This window comes from Pan paniscus, chromosome 9, assembly GCF_029289425.2.
Source record: "Pan paniscus chromosome 9, NHGRI_mPanPan1-v2.0_pri, whole genome shotgun sequence".
Taxonomy (NCBI): domain Eukaryota; kingdom Metazoa; phylum Chordata; class Mammalia; order Primates; family Hominidae; genus Pan; species Pan paniscus.
Genome location: NC_073258.2, coordinates 82,481,269 through 82,498,708, shown reverse-complemented (window position 1 = coordinate 82,498,708; position 17,440 = coordinate 82,481,269). Strand labels below are relative to the sequence as shown.

The window sequence follows — 17,440 nt, the reverse complement described above, 5'->3', positions numbered from 1 at the left end:
TGCAGGTTTACTTGCCAGTTTCTGAATTGCTTTTGTCTCTCTACGCAAAGTAAAATTTCTCTGAAGAGAAGAATCATGTGTCACATGCACGGTATCTTCAGTGCCCAGCACAGGGCTCTCTGTCTTTTAAAAGTGCTTAATAAATAAACAGGGGATGAATGTAGCATGGTATATTAAAATATGTTACTGAATTTACAGCTATGTCCACACTTGTTAACTGAATTGCTGAAAGGAGGTAATATTCTAGTTAATTCCAACCAGAAAAATGTTTGAAATAAAGTAGAACCCTATTGTCATCATAAAGACAGTTTGGAAATCATGTTCACTTAAGCTTCTTGGAAGCAGAAACAGGTAGGAGGAGGTAGTTTTATTTTACAGAAGGAAAAAAAAAAAAACAACAGCCTAAAAATATGTCTTCTCTGTATTCTAATGCTATTTTTTTCATGTGTTTGTAGTGATGCCGGTATATAAACAGACCTACTGCACTGCCATTCATAGGAAAATATAGCACATCCAAATATGTATAGTACATAATACTTGACTATGACAGTGATAATAAATGATGATGCTATTGGTTTATGTATTTACTATACTGTACAGTTTAAATTTTATTTTTATCTTTATGGATTTAAGGGGTAGAAGTGCATTTTTGTTACACGGATATATTGCATAGTGGTGATGTTTGGGCTTTTAGTGTGCCCATCACCTGAATAGTGTACATTGTACCCAATAGGTAATTTCTCATCCCTTACCCCCTTCCACCCCCAACCTTTTGTAGTCTTCAGTGTCTATTATTCCACTCTGTATGTTTATGTGTATACATTGTTTAACTCCCACTTACAAGTGACAACATGCAGTATTAGACTTTCTGTTTCTGAGTTATTTCACTTAGGATAATGGCCTCCAGTTTCATCTATGTTGCTAAAAAAGACATGATTTTATTCTTTTTTGTGGCTGAGTAGTATTTCAGGATATATTATATATTTATATATATATATATAGCAACAATGGCAAAGCTATATATTATTATATAATATTTTATATTATAAGCTATATATATATAAAATGTAAGATTGCATATGCAAACAAATAGTATCACCCTGGCTTCATGTGGGGTTGGATATTGAGAGGGTTGGCCAAAGTATAATTATCTGGGTCACTCAGGAGTTCAGGCAAAGATAGTACTAGAGTTATTAGAAGGAGGAGGAGAACTATTAAACCTAGAATATCTGTGGTTGTATGGTAGGGGTGGAAAGTGATTTTGTCAGAGTCTGATGAAACCCCTGAACTGTTGTTAGACCCTGTTTCATATGAGAATAAAAAGTGAACAGTTGCTAGAGCAGTAATGATGAAGGGTAAGATGAAATGGAAGGAGAAAAGTCATGTGAGGGTGGCTTTGTCAACTGAGAATCCGCCTCAGATTCATTGTATGAGGTCAGTTCCAATATATGGGATGGCTGAGGGTAGGTTTATAATTACTGTAGCACCTCAGAATGATATTTGGCCTCACCGGAGCACATAGGCTATGAATGCTGTTACTATAGTTGTGAGGAGGAGGCTAATGTCAATATTTACGGTTTCTAGTTATATAATTGACTCGTAGTATAAGCCTCAGACAACTTGTAAGAAGAAGCACGTGAAAAATATTGAAGCACTGTTAGCATGAAAATAGTGGACTGTTCAGCCATAGTTTACATCTCGGCTGATGTGAGCAACTGAAGAGAAGGCAGTTGAGGTGTCTGATGTATAGTGAATGGCTAAAAATAACCTTGTGATGATCTGGAGAATAAGGCAGCCACCAAGAAGTGAGCCAAAGTTTCATCATGTAGAAATGTTAGATAGTATGGGAAGATCAATGAATGAGTAGTTAATATATTTTATTAGTGGGTGTGTTTTGCGGGTGTTGGTTATTAGTGTTCTTATAGTTGAAGTACAATGATAATTTTTCATGTCATTAGTCATGGTTATAGTCCATGTGGGAATAATGGCATATGCTTTATTTTTATTAAGTGTTCTTTTGATTATGGGATTTGTAGATTTTTCTTAGAAACCTTCTCCTATTTATGGGGGTTTAGGGCTAATTATTAGTGGTGCTGTGTTGTGGTATTGTGTTGAATTTTGGTGGGGCTTTTGTGGGGTTAATGGTCTTTTTAATTTATTTGGGTGGTATGATGGTTGTCTTTGGTTATACTGCGGTGATGGCTATTGAGGAGTACCTTGAACCATGGCGGTCAAGTATTGACATTTGAGAGGCTTTACTAATTAGGATTATTAATAGAGTGGTGTTGGTTGGGTGAGTAGTTGAGTACAATGGGGTGGTGGTCGCGATTGATTTAAATAGCGTAGACAGTTGAATAATTTTTGAGGGTGAGGGGGCAGGGTTGTTGTGTGAGGATTCTGTGGGTGTGGCTGCCTTGTACAGTTCTGGGTTTTGATTAGCGGTAGTTGCTGGTTGATCATTATTTGTTAGTATTTATCTTGCAATTGAAATTACTCAGGGTAATAGATTAGATAATTAAGAGTAGGGTTAGAAAGGATGGAATAAAAAAGAAAGTAGAGTTTAATTAGGCCTTTTTGAGTAGATATAGTGATAATGGAGGCTGAGACTTGAGTTTGTGAAATGGTCTTTGGTGTAGACTTTTCTAGTCGAATTAGGTCTAGTAGAAGTGAAGCCAGATTTTGGCTTGTGAATGGGCTTGAGTAAGGGGTTCTATGGTGTATTGTGGCTAAATAGAAACCTAGTATATTGGAGAAGTTGAATGTCTGTAATGGGTACTTTAGTTTAAGGTTATTAGTTATGAGATTAAGCTCTATGGCTAGTAAGAGGCCTAAGGTGGTCACATCTAGGGCTGTAAGCTTTAGGTGGAGCGGTATAGTTGTTTCGGGGGATGAAGCAGGAATAATACTGTTGGCGATGAGGAATCTGGAGAAGATACTGCCGATTGTTAGGCACTTGAGTTAATCAGGAAGGGATTGTTTTCATTAATAATAATCAGAGTTGTGAAGTGGGGTTGTCCTATTAGAGCGAAGAAAATAATACGGGCCCTATAGACAGCTGTTAAGGAGGTGGCAACAAGAGTAATAGAAGGGGATCAGGCATTGGTATATGATGTGTTTGTGGTTTCAATAATAAGGTCTTTAGATTAAAAGCCTGTAAGGAAAGGCATACCTGTAAGTGCAAGGCTGCCAATAATGAGGAGGAAGTGCAGGGTAAAGTCTTGAATAGCCTTCCTATTTTTCAGGTATCTTGTTCATCATTGAGATTATGGATGATGGACCCTGAACATATAAATTATATAGCTTTAAAAAAGGCTTGGATACAGATGTGAAGGAATGCTAGGTGTGGCCGATTCTTGCCAATTGTGACTATTATGAGGCCCAGCTGGCTTGAGGTGGAGAATGCTATGATTTTTTTTTTTTTGATATCATTTTGTATTAGAGCACAGATTGCTGTAAATGAGGTGGTAACAGCCCCTAGACATAATGTAAACGTTTGAATTGATAGATTATTTTCTATAAAGGGTAGAAGCAGATGAACAGGAAAACTCCTGCTACAACTATAGTGCTGGAGTGGAGTAGGCCTGAGACTGGGGCTGGGCCTTCTATGGCTGATGGAAATCAGGGATGGAGGCTGAACTGAGCTGACTTTCCTGCTGCTGCTAAGAGAAGACTAATTAATGGAAGGGTGTGGGGGGTAAGGCTTAGAATATATGCTTGTTGAAGCTCTCATGTGTTGGAGGATAAGAAGAATCACGCTATCGCTAAAATAAAGTCAATGTCACCGATGCGGTTGTACAGAATTGCTTGGAGGGCTGCTGTATTAGCATCTGCTCGGCCGTATCATCAGCCAATTAGTAAGCAAGACATAATTCCTACACCTTCTCATCTGATAAAGAGTTGAAAGAGGTTGTTGCCAGTTACCAGAATTTGTATTGTGATGAGGAAAGTAAGTATTTGAAAAATTGATTAATGTTAGGGTCTGAGTTTATGTATCATATTCAGAATTCTACAATAGATCAGGTAACAAATACTGGCTACTGGGATAAACATTTTGGAGAAGTAGTGTAGTTTGAAGCTTAGTGAGAGTTTAAGAGTTTGGATTGTCATTCAGTGTCAGTTTGAGATGACTTATTGGCCTGTACATACAAACATTGTTGTAGGGATGAGGCTAATGATGAATGTGCATGCGATAGATAATTTTCACATAATTTGGGTACGAACCTTTTTTGTAGAGGTTGGTTAAGATAGTAATAATCGGTAAGATTAAGGGGATCAGGGCTATTATGGAAGTGGAAAAATACACGTTTGTTACTTTTATTTGGAGTTACACCAATGTTTTTGCTTCCTGAGACCAATGGATACCTCTAATTCTTTAAAAGTTGAGAAAGCCATGTTGTTAGGCATGGGGGCGTGAGTTAGCAGTTCTTGCATAATTTCTTGGTAGATAAGAAGCTGCAGGATTCTATTATTAGGTTCACAATTTAATGTTTTGGTTAAACAATACCTACAGCATGCAAACTCCGTAATAATTTTAGACCTTAAGGATAATAGGAAGATAGGTCCAAGATGTATAAGTATTAATGTATTGTCTTGTGTAAAGGAAGGTTTAATATAGTTAATATAATATGCAAGTGTCCCTTATTGTGTTGTGATTAGCATACATAGGAAGTAAAGGGCTGTAATTAGTATATTAAGTCCTATAAGCATAAAAGTGATGTTTGATCAGGAGAATGAAGCCATAGTCACAAAGATTTCTCCTACTAGATTAATGGTAAGGCAAGGTTAGTGAGATTTGCTAGGAGTCATCAAGAGGCCATTAGTGGAAGCAGTGTTTGAAGGACTCGGGTAAGTAATATGATTCGGCTATGGACTCGTTTGTAGTTTGAATTTGCTAGGCAGAGCAGTAAGGATGAAGTGAGTCTGTGAGCAATTATAAGGGTGACTGCACCTGTAAAGCTTCAAGGGGTTTGAATGAGGACAGCCATGATAACAAGTGCTATGTGATTAACGCAGGAATAAGCAATAAGTGATTTTAGATTGGCTTGTCGCAGACAAGTAGAGCTTGTTATAACTATCCCTCATAGGAATAGTATGAAGAAGGGCTAGGCTATATGTTCTGTTAGGGGGCTGAGGATAAGGGTAAGCTATATTATACTGCAGCCTCCTAGTTTTAGGAGTACTGCTGCAAGTACTACTGAGCCGGCAATAGGAGCTTCTATCTGGGCTTTGGGGAGTCATAAGTGAAGTCCATATAGAGGTGTTTTTATGATAAAAGCAATAATACATGCTAATCATATAAGGTTATTGGATTAGGAGACCAATAGCTCTTGGGTGATAAGAATCATTACCAGCATATTTAGTGAACCTGAGGTATTTTGAGTATAAACAAGTGTAATAAGTAGAGGAAGGGACACTACTAGTGTACAAAATAAGAAATAGGAGCTGGCATTGAGGCTTTCTGGTCGGTTACCTCAGCAGCTGATGATAATTAGGGTAGGAATTAGTTTAGCTTCAAAGAGGATATAAAATATCATTAGTTCTGTGGCTGTGAATGCTATAATTTTAAAAATCTGCATGGAAATCAATATAGAAATATAGAGCTTTTTTCGTGGGGGTAATTCAATGGACAGGTGATATTGGCTTGCTAGGATTATAAGAGGTAGTAGTCAGGTTGTTAAGATTAGAAGGGGCGAGGTCACTGGGTCAGAAGAGAAGATTAATGAGAAGTCTGATGAGTTATTGTTGAATTGCATAAAAAATAGTAGGGTAATAAGACTGATGAGTAGGTTGTGGGTAGTCATGTTGATTCAGATTATAGAATCTTTAGAGAATGATGTCATTGGTAACAGTATACTTGTTGGAATCATGATTTTTAACATTGAAGTAAATTTAGATTTTGTATGTAATCTAGAGCATATGTATTGGAGATTGAAACTAGTAAGGCAAGGCCCACTATGGCTTCACAGGCAGCAAATACTAGGAGAATGATGGGTATTATAGATGCTAGAGTGAAATGTAAGTTTAAAGTTATAAGTATTTATGATAAATAATATTTATTTATACATTTATTTATAAATTTATGATAGTATTATGCCTTCTAGGCATAATAGGGGTTATATTAGGTGGCATCAATAGACTAATATTCCCAGCAGTGACATGGTTTATGCTAATATAATATTGATGTAAATAGAAGGCACTTGGTAAATATGGTCTATAATAATCTAATGAGTCAAAATCATTTATTTATTTTGACTTAAACTACCAATTCAATTCAATCTGACCCTTTTAGGGTTCATTCATAAGTCAAGCCTAGGATTAAAACAGGAACTAGCAATAAGGGCTGTGCTGATTATTGTGTCAGGTTGTTTGTTTGAAGGGCTCATGGCAAGGGTAGTAGCAGAGTGATTTCTAAGTCAAAGAGGAGAAATATCATGGCTACTAGGAATAATTTTATGATGAAGAGGAGGAGGGCAGAGGTTATTGAGTCAAATCCGCATTCATAGGTGCTTGATTTTTCTATATAAGTATTAAGTTGTGGGAGCCAAAATGTAACTATTATTAGTAATAGGGCCAGTAGGGGGTCAGTTACTAGGGCTAGTGTCAGGTTAATTACTCTCTTTTGGATATAATTGAAACTAATTGATTGGAAGTCAATGGTACTGTTTATACTAAAAGAGTAGGACCCTCATCAGTAGACAGAGATGTATAAAAATAGTCATACTACATCTACGAAGTGCTAATATCAGGTGGCGTCTTCAAAGTCAAAGTGGTGGTTGGATGTAACGTGGAATTTTAATTGGCAGAGGAGGCAGAGAGTGACAAATGTTGATCCAATAATAACGTGAAGTCATGCATGTGTATGTGAAGTTATGTATGTGTGTATGTGTATATATATATATGTCTGGGTGTGTGTATATACACGTGCCACGTTTCCTTTATCCAATTATCTGTTGATGAACTCTTAGGTTGATTTTATGATTTTGCTATTATGAATAATGATGTGATAAACGTATCAGTGCAGGTGTCTTCTTTATATAATTTACTTTCCTTTGCATAGATACCTAATAGTGGGATTGCAGGATTGAATAATAGTTCTATTTTAGGTCTTTGAGAAATCTACATACTGTTTTCCATAGGGGTTGGACTAATTTACATTCCCAGTAACAGTATATAAGCATTCCATTTTCTCTGCATCCTCGCCAACATCTGTTATTTTTTTACCTTTTAATAATAGCCATTCTGACTGGAGTGAGATGGTATCTCACTGTGGTTTGGATTTGTGTTTGTCTGATTAGTGATATTGAACATTTTTTCACATGTTTGTTGGCTACTTGCATGTCTTCTTTTGAGAAATGTCTGTTCATGTCCTTTGCCTACTTTTTAATAGGGTTATTTGTGTTTTTTTTCTCTCTATTTGAGTTTCTTGTAGATTCTGGATATTAACCCTTTGTTGGATGCATATTTTGCATATATTTTCTCCCATTTTATAGGTTGTCTGTTTATTCTGTTATGATTTTTTCGCTGTGCAGAACTTTTTGATTTAATTGTTTTATGTGTCTATTTTTGTTTTTGTTGCATTTGCTTTTGATGTCTTAGTCATAAATTCTTTCCCTAGGCCAATGTCCAGAAGAGTGTTTCCTAGGGTTTCTTCTAGGATTTTTATAGTTTCAGGTCTTACATTTAAGTCTTTAATCCATACTGAGTTAAATTTTTGTATATGGTGAAGTATATGGGTCCAGTTTGATTCTTCTGCATATGGCTATCTAGTTTTTCTAGCACCATGTGTTGGATAGGGTGTCCTTTCTCCAGAGTAATATTATCCTTGAAATATAATTCTTATACCAGGTAAAATCTTACTTCCTGGTGTTGCTTTGGAACAATGTATAACCAGCAACCTGAGTATTGAGAGAACTGGGCTCTAACTGTAAGATTGCCACTGGACAGCTGTGTAATAGACAGAATTTCTAACCTTTGCGTGTGAGTTCTTTCCTCATTGCTATTAAAGATTCAGTGATGTCTGCAGTATCTTCCACTTTAAAACAAAAAATATGATTAGGTTATTATCCTCTTTAAGGCTTTCTAATGTATCTAAATAACTCAGACAAAAGTAAATTAGTTTCTTTAGACTCTTGGAAATTGAATTGTTTATTTAATTAATAAATTGGATTTGAAAAAAATGTACATGTTTTGAGACAGAACATTCTGAAAATTTAAAAACATTTAGCTGTTCCAACATAATGCTAGAGAATATTTAGTCCCCCTGATGTACTTGGGGCTTAATCTATGCCTTGCATGCAGCAGGAGCATAAGCTACAGAAAGAGTTGTTTGCCTATCACTCATGGCCACTCTACTATTAGAATGATATAGGATCAAGCTATTCTCCTGCTCAGAATCTTTTGTTGGATCCTCTTGCCTAACAGCGTTTTACAAGCTGTGCTATACATTAGTCTGGTAAGACTTTCTTCCTTATGAAAATAAACTCATTTTTCCACATTCAGGTAAGTTTGGGAAATGCTGTACTTAATACCTTCCCTTAGAGAGTCACAATAGACACTAACTTAGAGGCTGTGAGAAGCCATGAAATTCAGGCACTTGTCTTGTCTTCCCCAAACTTCTTATTTTTCTTTCTTATTATTGGAAATCTGGTAATGTTTCCATATAAAATAATAGACTTCTTTTTAGTAAGTGGCCAGGTAAGCTTGTCTTGGCCAAGAAGATTTAAGCATAGTTGATGGGTAGAGCTTTTGGGAAAGAAAAAAAAAGCTTTGGAAAGGAGGATCCCACCGTGTGTTTTCATCCTAGCATGCTCCCTTATACTTTCTTCTTATCTGGAACACAGACAAAACACTTAGAATAGTCATCTTGTGACTATGAGCATGCAACCTGAATTGTTGTGATAGGAGAGCAGAAAGGTAGAGGACCCCACATCCTTGCATAGCTGTCTAGACCAGAGTTCCTCCCACTGAACTACTTCTTAGGCCAGAAGAAGTAGACCACTTATTAAAGTCACTAATTGTCAGGTGTTCTTCTATTTGGGACAAAAACATTTTTAACGGTTACAACAGGAATTTATTACTTTTTAAACTCAAGTAGGATTTTCTGGAAACATTTTCAGCAATGCTGTCTGTTTTGGTTTTCTATTGCAGCTATAACAAATTACCAAAAACATAGAGGCTTAAAATAACAAAAATCAATTATCTTACAGCTCCAGAGGTAAGAAGTCTGGCATGGGTCTCATTGGGCTAAAACCGAGGTTATCAGCAGGGCTGTGTTGCTTTTTTGGAGGCTCTAAAGAAGGATTTTGTTTTCTCATCCTTTCTAGTTCCTAGAGGCAACTGGCATTTCTTAACTCATGGCCCCTTCCGCCATCTTCAAAGCCACCAAAAGTGAATCTCTTTCAGGCTTGTTCTGTCCACATATCTCTGTCTCTCTGAACACAGCTGGGAAAGGTTTTTAGTTTTTTCACGTCTCATATAGTTAGATTAGTTCTCTCCAAATAATCCAGGACACTCTCTGCATCTCAAGCCTTGTAAATCTAATCACATCTAAAAATTCCCTTTTGCCATATAGAGTAAAATATTTACAGGTTCCAAGGATTTGGAAGTGAACATCCTTGGAAGACATTACCACACCACCATATAGGAAGCCTATACTCCTTAGCACCATCCAGTAATTTATGGTCTGATTGTAATGGCATTTTACTACTCACCTTTTCCTCCTCACTATGCATTTCTGCTTTCTTATCACATAAACCATTATGCCATGATCTATCCCACTTTACTTTTTGGCTAAGTCGCAAGTCTACTCCTTACCTTTTCAGGGTCTAGGGAAGCAACAAAACAGCAGTCCACTTACCATATGTCTACACAGTTAAACACCATGAGATATATCAAACTGTTAAACAGGTTCTATCTTCCCCCTCTAACATATATACCTTGAGCATGGTTTTGAAGGTCCAGTCCAAATTTATAATTCTCTTTTTCTATCAGAATTTTATTTCATAATATGACAGCACAGGGACAAATAACCCCAAACTCTAACCCCTTGTTCAAGTGTTACAGCTCACACATCTAAACAACCCAGGTCATATGTCCAAGGTCCAGTTACATGCCCTGCAAGCAGCCACCCCTTGGTCACCAAGCAGTAGTACAGTTATGACAATTGTGGTACAGTCTGCACTTCTAGAGCAGAGGTGGAAAAGAGGCCTGTGCATTTTCTGGAGGCAGATAAAAGACTGTGCAAGAAACTCTGGTGTTCATATCTGGAGCATGTTCTTGCAGGTTGAGTGTGAGCTCTGTATGGGGAGTGTTATGACCTGAGGAAGGATGGGGATAGACCCTGTAAAGTTCAGGACTTTGGCCACAAGCTCCTCTTTCCTAGGTGTGAACAAACTCATGCTTATTTGTCTAGTTCAAGATTCTACTGATTTTCATATTAATATAATTCATTTCTTAAAATCCACCAAATTTCTTAAACATTTTGTAAGCATTTTGGTGATTCTTCTTTCTCATGCAAGGTAGAAAATACTATTCGTTTTGTAGAACTTAAATCTGCTTTTAATAGTAATAGCACATATATGCCATACAGCATATATATGACATATGATTATACAATATAGATGAACATTTAATATAAATATTTTATAATATTAATAGTATATATGATGATGTCCTAATATTTATTGAAGGCATTTCAAATGCCATACACTGTGTTAATCAACTGATAAATATTATCTGATGTATTGCTAGAATCACATTTATTGTATTTTATAATTACATATATGAGTGTCTCTTTACCACAGGGACTGTGTTCTCTTCCTCTCTTTACCTTCAGTAGCTAAGAAGTGCTTAGCACATAAAAAGCTTTAGATAAATGATTGAAAAATTGGTGCGTGGTTGATTGGAGCTTTATATTGGTCTGATGTCATCAGTTCTCCATCTGTCTTACTCCTTTCATTCTCCTGGGAGATGACCAGTTTGATATATAAAGGTGGCCACAGTGGATTCTTTAAGGACACAGTGAACAGCAGTGAACTGCAGATACTTTTCTCACATACATTTTTAACTTGTGGGCCTTTTAAAGACAATATTAAAGACCTGGAATTTAGACATAGGACAAGAAAAGTGAAAGGCTTCAACAGGACAGATACCATTGAAAATATTAGCAATACAACTACTTTTTCCACCCAGCAAGTTGACAGAATACATTTTGCAAGCTAAACTAAGGGTTGGCATACATGAGGGCCAAAACTGCAGGGTTAAAATCCAATGGGACAACCGCCTATCAAAGATTTCAAAAGTTATCCTTTAAAAATATTGAGTACATGATAATTTGTCCCTTTGCTAATGTGTCTGTGGGATGATCAGCATTCACCCTCACCTGTGAGAAAATGATATATCATTATATCCCTTAGGCTTAACAAAGATTCTTCTAAATCACTTGTTCTAATGAGTTAATGATACTTTGAAAATGAAATATAGTTCACTTCCTTATGAATGTATACAAATATCTTTTGGAGATAAAAATCAACATTATGTGCTCAGTTAATATAAATAATGTGTCAGTTTAACATAAACTAAATGGATCAATTTAAATATTGGTAATTTTTAAATTACAAAGTTTTCAGAGAAAAATAATCCTTCTCCAAATATTTTAATCGAATGCATTTATCTCAGTTTTCTTACTTATATATGCTCATACATAAACAAAAAAGAATAGTAAACAGTCTTTATTGATACAAACTTACTTTCCTTTATCTAGAAAATAATGTTCTTGTTCTGTACAATAAATTGTCAACTAAAAGATCTGGGGTAGATAGAATCTGAGAAACTGAAGCAAACTGTATGAATTAATCTGATGTCTATCCACAAAGAGATTATTAATGGAATTAGCTTAAATAAGGTATAATTTAAAACTGTTATTTTGATAACAGAAGTAACAAATAGGTGAACTAATTACCTAAATAAATTAGAAACCCTTTCCCCCCACCTCCAAGGGGAAATGTGGCTCCCAACTTTTATATAAATTTTACTTGTAGTTGAGAGTTGAGGTTATTATCTCATATTCACCTAAATCTTCCAGTGGAATACGGAGTTTCTAAATTCAGACAGACCTGGTTCAACTTCCGGCTTCACCATTTACTAGTTATGTGACATTTGACCAGCCAATTACCCTCTCTTAACTTACATATGGATGTCTATCAAATGAAGATAATACTTAACTGTCAGTGTTGTTAAAAGTGTTACATGAAATAATCCAGGTAATGGGACTGGAATGTTCCCAGGCACAGAGGAAATGATGAGGATATTCTTATAATCTTTTCTACTGACTTTGCCTAGGTATCTTACAATAAATTAAATTTTTAAATGTAGATAAAATATGCCAAGTATTCAGTTTGATAACCAAAATATAGGCTAATTTCTAAACTAGACATGAAGGAAAGATCTAGCATGAATGTTTGCATTGCACACAACATTGCTGGTTGGGGAAAGGAAAAAAAATCACATGGGAAGGCCATTCAAATATTATTTCCTTGGTAATTTACCTGCATACACAATCTCAGCCAACTAAAAGCATTTTCTCTCTTCTTTATCTTTCATTTTGTCAACATATTGGACACCTACTATGAGTTAGCAACAGTGGAGGTGTTGGGCATTTAACAACAATGAAGTAAATAATGATTTCTAATCACCCTGAGTTTGCAGTCAGTAGGGAGATAGGTGATTTCAGTTTATAGGACATTTCATCCAAATATGATAAACATGATGATGGAGAACTAGGACAGTGTTCTCCAAAAAAAAAAAAAAAATGTAGTCTTAGATCAGACTTTATGGCTGATTCAGCCAGGCAAAGGGATGGAAGGAGTCAGGAGTCAGAATGGAGAAACATCCTGGACTGTGACTCAGTCCAGAAGAAAGTGAGATTTGGCCTATTTGAAGAATGTAATTAACAAACCAAATCTCCAAATCTAAGTAGAATATAGAAAAGTAACAACTAGTAAGAGACCAAACAAATAAACCCAATAAACAAACAAAAAACACCCAAGTGATCAGAAAACCGGATCCAGGAAATGCTTGTTAATCTTGTGAGGAGTTTGGACTTTATACTCAAGCAATGAAGAAAGTCTCTCAACATCTTTTTTTGTAATCCCATATTAATTATGTATTCATCATATTCTATTTTGTGTAACAGTTACCTCTCTTATGTACTGCATATTCTCCTTTAGAGTAGGGTCCATATCTAATTCATCACTGCATTCATTCAGCATAGTACAAGACATCATATGCATAAAATTTCTCAATTTACAATTGCCCTTCGCAGGTGTTACCTCATTAAATCCTCATAATTACGTTTTGAGAAACGGCTTCCTCATTACTCCCTATTTGCAAACAAGGTACTTAAGTTACAGAAAGATAGAATGACTAGTAGTAAATGGAAAATCCAGGATGTGAACACAGGACTTCTGGATCCTTAACCTCCTGTCTAATAGAATGCTTGTCAATGACAGAAATGCTCTATCTTCATTATCTAAGAATGTTGCCACTAGCGCATATGGTCACTGAGCACTTTAAATGTGGGTAGTGCAACTGAGGAATGGAATTTTACACTTACTTTACTTGAATTAATTTAAATTTAAATAGCCATCTGTAGCTAGTGGCTACCATGTTGGACAATGTGTCTTTATATTATGACTTTTCATCGCAGCTGCTTAATTAATGTGTGCCAAGTAAGCATATGAGTAGTTTAGGGGATTATTGCATCATTCATACATGATTTTGGATTCTATATTAGGCGTACCTTTGAAATTTTTGTTCATAGACCTGAATGAAATCAAAATCATAATTTTTACTGTTCTAACACATTTTGCCTTAAAAAAGTTTTAAAATTTTACATTCCTCCTGAGAACATACATTTTTTAAGCTTTTAAAGTGTTGTAACATAAATTTAATGTTTGGCATTGTTTATATTACCTGTGGGTAATATTATTCACATTTGTAATTAACTCTTTAATTGTTAAATTTAAAAAATTAATAGAATAAAATTTAAAATTGTTAACATAGTTTTTCTATAAATTGTAATACATTTTTCCTCTAAGTTAGCCAGAATATCATACTCTCTAACCATTCTTTAAAAAGTAATTAAATAAATGCATCCTGAGTATATTAGTTTGCTAGGGCTGCCATAATGAAATAACACAGACTGGGTGACTTAAACAACAAAAATTTATTATCTCACAGTTCTGGAGGCTGGGAGGCCAGGATTAAGGTGCTGGCAGGGTTGGCTTCCTCTGACGCATCTCTCCCTGGCTTGCAGATGGCTGCCTTCTTGCTGCCTCTGTACAAGCTCCTTCCTTTAATACAGGTGCCCCTGGTGCCTCTCTGTGTGTCCTAATCTCTTCTTATAAGGCCATCATTCGGAATATATGAAGAGCTGACCCTAATGGCCTCGTTTTACCTTAATTATCTCTTTAAAGTCTTAATCTCCAAATATTACCACATCCTGAGCTACTGGATATTGAGGCTTCAACATATGAATTTTGGAGGACACAGTATCACCCATAACACCATTCTTCCAAATCTTCTGTTTCTGTGTCTGTTTTACACAGGAATTCTTCAAGAGTATTCTGAGAAACAAAAGTGGAGAGCATCAAATCATTTTTATAACTATTATGTTCTTTTTAAGTGTATAGTCTGATACAAGAGATGCTTGATTCAGGCAAAACACTCATCTTCATTTTTTTATAACACAGAAAATTAGTGTAAAATGCCAAAGGCCAATCTTTAATTTCCAACAAGCATTTTAAAGCATAATGCCCTATAATTTTCATTAGGACTTTAAAATGTTAATTATTTTATGATGTATAATAAAAATGTAATTGTCATCAAAATTAATCCTTCAGGCTAAAAATTTTAACAGTGTATTTATTTCTTTAAATGTACTTCTGATTTGAATATTTGTTCCCTTAGGATAAGTTTTAACCTATGAAATAATGGAAACTGGGTTTGTATGGCAGCAGCATCCATTTTTTTCCTGTTGACAATTTAGAATAAAAGGTACATTTTGATAAGTAAAACTGAAACACCATTAAAGATTAAACTTATAATGCACAACTCTGGATGAATTTTATCAGTACCCAGAACTAAATGACTAAATTCATAATATGCTAATGTGAAGAATAATAATCACTTAGTGTTGAAATCTTTAATGGCTCTCGTCTTTAAAAGGAAAGGCTGTGTGAAAAGTATCCCACTTGCAGTGAGAGAGAATTGTGCTTTCACCACTTCCTAGCTGAGTGATCCTCAGCAAGTTATTCAATCTCTCTGAGCCTGGATTTTCACCTGTTCATGAAACCCAGACACTAGCCTCCCTACCTGTTTCTTCCATCTCACAATGGTGTCTTTAAGTCATTCTGAGAGGTGATCTTTTTCACCATATTGCCAGCCATATCAGTTGGTGTGTTTGCTGGTGGATAAAAGAAAGGCAGTTGGTCTCTTCCCTTTTGTATTTGTTACACTGACTTTAGTTTTTATAATTGAAAATATTACTTAAAGATAGAATTTTTGCTTTATCACTTTAAAAGTAGGCAGCCCAAGTTAAAAAAATATATAGAATTAGACTCAATATTAATATCAAATGATGGAAACATAAAATATGTGTATTCAGTAAGTAATGTGAAGTTCTCAACATTATTATGTCACAGTGTTCTTTTGTAAACATTAGATAGTTAGACAGTCAGAGTCTCTCAGGATGATGTGGGTGGAGGGCTTAGTAAACACCTTTGCTAATTCTGTAGTTCCATTATATAGGTTGGTGCAAGTAGTTACATTTTTTTGCCATAAAAAGTAATGATAAAAACTGCAATAACTTTTGCACCAACCTATACCCAAAAAGATAAGGCTTCCGTGACCCTGCAATATGGGACAGCCGTTTATTTCCCTCAAACTACCTGAGAGTGCTGCTTAGTATTGTAATTATTATTATTATTTTTTTGTCGCTCTTCCACTTTTCCTTCATTCCAGTGCCTGGATCCTTTTAAACCCTTTCTTTACTCTTCCCAGATAGTCTTTCCCTAACCTATTTCGTCATGGAAACTTCAGCCTCAGATGTGAGTGACAGCTTCTAATTCTGAAGAGATGCAAACAGGGAAGACTTGGTTACTTCTGATACTCTGCTTTTACATTTTTCTTCTTCTTTGTAATTTTTGGTCATTCTCAGAGAAATAGCAGTAACATATGCGCTGCATTTTAGTGGAGTATGAGTTTATCTCCTGCCAATAGTTCCACCACACTTAATAGTGAAGATTTATACCCACATTCTTAACTTAATTTGGAAACAATTATGCCCAAAGTGTGTCTATCTCCTTCCAAGACCCAAGCAACATAGAAACAAAGGCCAACAATAACAAAAACCTCTTATGTTAAGAGTATGTTGGCCAAGGTTGTGCCCAAGGGCTTTCTGATTCTTGTTTTCCTTTGGATTTGGTTTCTCTGCTGGTATATTTCTTACACCAACTTTACTTTTCATAATTGGAAATATCACTTAAATCAGATTTTTCACTTCATCATTTTAAAGGTAGACTGCCCATGTTAAAATATGTATATAATTAGTATCAGTATTAATATCAAATGATGAAATAAAACATTACAATTTATGTGGAAAAGATTCAAATGGACAATTCAGGATGATTTAACAATATAAAGATCATTTTACATGTATTCATACTGAATGTTTTCATTGCATTTACTTATGAGCACTGTCTATATGTGGGTCAGAAGCAAGGCAAAAGGGATCTAGTTCAAGACTAATCTTATTGTCTTGAACTAATGATTATGTTATCATTGGCAATAGTAATCATGCAATAGCAGTTTATGCCAGGCTGCGTATCTGCAATAGCAATACATGATCATTAAAAAAGGCCCAATCTGTAATAATGGTGGCTGCCTCCCATGTACTAGGAAATATGCCAAGGGCAGCAATTGTATTACCGGAAATATAATTCTTCCCAAGAGTTTCAAATGAAGTGGCTTTAATGAATGGATTTTAATAAATTTATAGAAGTGATCATATGGTTAAGTGGAAAAAGCAAGGAATGGTTAGGCACGAAGAAACTATTAATGTTAAGAATTAATGTTAACTAGCTAGGCACGGTGGCTCACGCCTGTAGTCCCAGCACTTTGGGAGGCCAAGGAGGGCAGATCACAAGGTCAGGAGATCGAGACCATCCTGGCTAACACAGTGAAACCCCATCTCTACTAAAAATACAAAAAATTAGCTGGGCGTGGTGGCGGGCGCCTGTACTCCCAGCTACAGCGAGACTGAGGCAGGAGAATCACTTGAACCCGGGATGCAGAAGTTGCAATGAGCCGAGATTGCACCACTGCATTCCAGCCTGGTGACAGAGCAAGACTCCATCTCAAAAAAAATAAAAAAGAATTAATG

General features: G+C 35.7%; 1 protein-coding gene and 1 pseudogene across 1 annotated transcript in view; one reads left to right on the top strand and one right to left on the bottom strand.

Annotated features, from left to right (window-relative positions):
• TENM4 (teneurin transmembrane protein 4) overlaps positions 1 to 17,440 on the top strand; it is a 3,002,963-nt gene that overhangs the window by 90,144 nt on the left and 2,895,379 nt on the right. The window lies entirely within an intron of this gene.
• On the bottom strand, positions 1,173 to 9,731 carry LOC112441173 (NADH-ubiquinone oxidoreductase chain 5-like; annotated as a pseudogene).